Here is a 4,698-nt window from a genome sequence, read left to right as displayed (position 1 = left end):
GTCGTCGTGTTGTCCAACTGCTTTGCTCGGATGGAAAGAGAGAACGCTTCACACGTACGTCGCACGCTTTAACACGTACAACGTCGCACGCTTTAACACGTACAACGTCGCACGCTTTAACACGTACAAGGTCGCACGCTTTAACACGTACAAGGTCGCACGCTTTAACACGTACGTCGCACGCTTTAACACGTACAACGTCGCACGCCTTAACACGTACAACGTCGCACGCTTTAACACGTACAACGTCGCATGCTTTAACACGTACAACGTCGCACGCTTTAACACGTACAGCGTCGCACGCTTTAACACGCACAAGGTCGCACGCTTTAACACCTACAACGTCGCACGCTTTAACACGTACGTCGCACGCTTTAACACGTACGTCGCACGCTTTAACACGTACAAGGTCGCACGCTTTAACACGTACAAGGTCGCACGCTTTAACACGCACAACGGCGCACGCTTTAACACGTACAACGTCGCACGCTTTAACACGTACAAGGTCGCACGCTTTAACACGTACAACATGGCACGCTTTAACACGTACAAGGTCGCACGCTTTAACACGTACGTCGCACGTTTTAACACGTACAACGTCGCACGCTTTAACACGTACGTCGCACGTTTTAACACGTACAACGTCGCACGCTTTAACACGTACATGGTCGCACGCTTTAACACGTACAACGTCGCACGCTTTACACGTACAACGTCGCACGCTTTAACACGTACAACGTCGCACGCTTTAACACGTACAACGTCGCACGCTTTAACACGTACAACGTCGCACGCTTTAACACGTACAAGGTCGCACGCTTTAACACGTACAAGGTCGCACGCTTTAACACGTACAAGGTCGCACGCTTTAACACGCACAAGGTCGCACGCTTTAACACGTACAAGGTCGCACGCTTTAACACGTACAAGGTCGCACGCTTTAACACGTACAAGGTCGCACGCTTTAACACGTACAAGGTCGCACGCTTTAACACGTACGTCGCACGTTTTAACACGTACAACGTCGCACGCTTTAACACGTACAACGTCGCACGCTTTAACACGTACAAGGTCGCACGCTTTAACACGTACAAGGTCGCACGCTTTAACACGTACAAGGTCGCACGCTTTAACACGTACGTCGCACGCTTTAACACGTACAAGGTCGCACGCTTTCACGTTGCCGTACGAACAGTGAAGGGAAATCAGTGCCGCTGCAGTGATGTCCCTGGAGCGCACCTGAAAGTAACTTGTTTTTTTGGTGGGGTTATGGAAGCTCGATGGGGCGACCAGACAAGAGCGGATTTGTTTATCTTTTTTACTCCTATCTTCGTTGAACTTGGTTAATTTCGTGGTGCTAATTGTGCTCGTACACGAGAGGAAGGAAACCCTGGTGAGTGAAGAACAACATTAATAAGTTAGCCCTTTGTCAACCGCCCCGATGAAGGCTGCCCCCCGACCCCACACACAGTCTGGGTCAGACCATACTTCAGGCTGATCAGTGCGGGTTGGTGAACGAGTGGCTTATTACGATCTGCGCGGCACACACGCAGACGCAACAAACCTACATGTCCTTCAATTTGGTTCTGCACTTGAACTTGGTGAACGTGACATTAATGAGTGATTTAAAAAAAAACGCTTTACCCTTTCCGGCAATAGTACAGGTGGTGTTTAGATGTTCAAACACCAAATAGACTCCGATTGTTACTACTACAAAGTGAGGCTGAACGATTTGGGGAAAATTTCTAATTGAGATTTTTCTGACATAATGCGATTACATTTTTTTAAGTCAAGCTTCAGTTCAATAGTCAGTGTAATAGATTCATAACATATGGTGAAGCATGACCATCAAAATATGAACTGTTCTATATATTCTAATGCAAGGATGAGAACGATATGAATTGCTTCCAACATGTATTTATTAAAATGTTTAATTGAAATAGAATAATCAAACATAGAACAATTGTAGAGTTAAATAAAAAAAAGTTATAATAATAAATAATACAATTCCAATAAGAAAGTAATAGGACTTTTAAAATCGCAAAAAATCACAGCCTTTGCGATTTTCTAATCGCATTGTTTAAAACTGCAATTTCGATTTGAAATCGATTAATCGTTCAGCCCTACAAGGCATCAAGTCTGCATTCACCACGCTTGTGGTAAAACACGCAAACACCAACTTACCCCCCCCCCCTCCACAACTCGCTTTTACTCAAGAACCGTGCCTACGCGAATTCCACGTGTCCACCACGGTGTTGAGACGTTCACTACCTCGCCTGTTATACAGGACGTTGTGGGTTCGATCCCGAACCATGAGGCCTGTATATTTGGCGTTTGCGCGTCTCTCTCCCCGTGGTAGCGTGGATATTTCTCTGATTCTCCCCCCACCTAGTTTTTCCCCTCCACATTTTAAAACGTACGTTTAAGAGTATTTGGCTGCTATAAATTTCCACGTGATGAGAAGCCACTTTGTTGAGCTATCATTTGTGGCCAGGTCACTTCTGAAAAGAGCTATATAGCTCAGCGGGCTGTACTTTGCGAAATAGTTTCATTTACAGTTTTTACAGAGCAATACGTGTGGCAGTGCACGTAGTGAACTGCCGATCACCTGGTCAGACTTAGTTCCTTCTTTAAAAACACATACGGCTTCAACCTCAGAGTTTAGACATATAAAGTAAAAATGTAATAAAAGATATCATTAAAAATGTTATTTAAGTTAATCTGTTACCCCCCCCCCCCCTCGTTAATCATTGGTTCTAGGTTAATTGGAGCGGTTTGGTTAAGTTTGATGTTTCTTTTATTCAGGGCGTCGTTTGTGATTAAACTGAAAGTCCGAATTCTCGTCAATCTGGGTGTGTGTGTGTGGACTAGTGGCAGGGTTGCCCGGAGGTGGCCGACTGGCCTGGTGGGAGGGGGGGAGAAGGCAAAAGGGGCAGCGTGCCCGGGGCTTCACACAAGAGAGGGCCCAAACACAGGGCGCCCAGGCCTCCAGTAACCTCCCTGGGCAGCCTTGGCTCGCGGCTTTAGAGAGGCCGAGTTTTATGCTGACGACACCGTTGCTCGTCCTAAGAACCGTGAAGTAAACGCAAAACGAAAGCCTCGTTACGTTTCGCCGGGTGGTGAAAATTATAACGTCTGAAAAAAAAAGCAAAGCAATCCTGGAGCAATGTTAAGACCATATCGTGACGTGCAGTTGCGACGGGGCGAAACGAGATCTCGGCGATTGTCAAGTTCAGGCAACGCGCGGTCAAACGTGGTGCTCCTCTCCTCCGGCGTTGTGCTCTGGGTTTCACCCCTGCAGCCACCAGAGGTCACTGGCTGACCGCGGCATTTTATAAAAAATGCAAAACGATTCTCGAATCGAACGACAGTCGTGGTTCATGACAAATCACCAGGAAAAGGGGCGAATAATTTCACCCCCTAATTCCCATTCCACGCGTTTTTGTAAGATTCTAAACACCGACGCATCGCCAAAAAGTTTGTACCAAGAATATCAGCTGCTCCAAAATACAGGGATTCTTTTTTTTGGGGGGGGGGGGGGGGGGGTTAGATCGCGTATTTTATGTGTCGTTAAACCCACCACTACCCGACACAGCTAATTAGGTTTGTCACGTAAACGGAACATGCCAATTCGTTTGTAGTACAGCACACTGGTGTGTTGGAGAGCCAAGCCACAAAATTTACAATCAGGCTGTCACCTGATGATGCTAGTTGTAATTACTGGCGAAACATCGGGCTCAGATTATAAATGTTGTGGCTTGGCTCTCCAACACCGGTGTGCTGTATTAGTAACGAATTTGCAAGTTCTGTTTACGTGATAAACCTTACGAAGTGTCTGTTTGGTGGTGGCGGGTTTAACGACACATTTACGCGATTTAACCCAAAAACAAACCTGCATTATGGATGACATTGGTCGCGAAAGCCTACGCGTTACACATCAGCTGCTGTTGCCAACTCAAGTGTACAACTGGCTGTCCGATTGAGCTGTAAGGAAGAAGTTAACGCCGTGTTCAAGCTTCTGGCTTCCCCCCGAGGCACCAACGAAGCGATTTTTTTTTGTAAGGAAAAATAAAACGGTTTATCACACTTCTGCCTCTTGGTCGCTTTGAAATCACTCGCTGGGCAACCGCGTTCAAACGGCTGGGTTACGGACATCGGGGGTGGGTGTTTGAGATGGCCGAGTGGTGGACACGCCGCGGAAGCAGCCTCCCAGTTCGCCTTACAGAGAAGTCTTTAGACGGTCGTGGTTTAGAGATCTCGGGATTTATTCCCCAAGAGGCCCCATTCCCAGGTGGGTCCACACGCGCACACCCCTGGCGTGGTGACGGCGCCCGGAGTCCAGCGCGACCCCACGGTAACGATCCGCTCCGAGCTCTCCTCACCGCCCCCCCCCCCCCCCCGTGGGCGTGCGAAGGAAGACGCGACGCAAACGTCGACCGGTCATCGATGGGCGTTTTGGAAAAACTTGATCAACCGCAACCCCGGGAGTCAATGGTTTGGAAGGTAGTTCTGTCAACGGTTAGGTGGATTTAAGCGGGTGAATTGTTAAAAGTGATTGTGCCGCCACCGGTGGGGAGATGCTACAAAATTACCAGACGCTGATTGCCGAATATTTGATAGAAACTGGCATCATCGTCTCCGTGTGGGCTATCATCCTCCCCATTCAAATCCCAGCAAGTGGGTTGGGAATATCATACA

This window comes from Petromyzon marinus, chromosome 27 (genome assembly GCF_048934315.1).
Source record: "Petromyzon marinus isolate PM22_M1 ecotype Great Lakes invasive population chromosome 27, UKy_Petmar_22M1.pri1.0, whole genome shotgun sequence".
Lineage (NCBI taxonomy): Eukaryota > Metazoa > Chordata > Hyperoartia > Petromyzontiformes > Petromyzontidae > Petromyzon > Petromyzon marinus.
Note: the sequence above shows the minus strand (reverse complement) of the source record.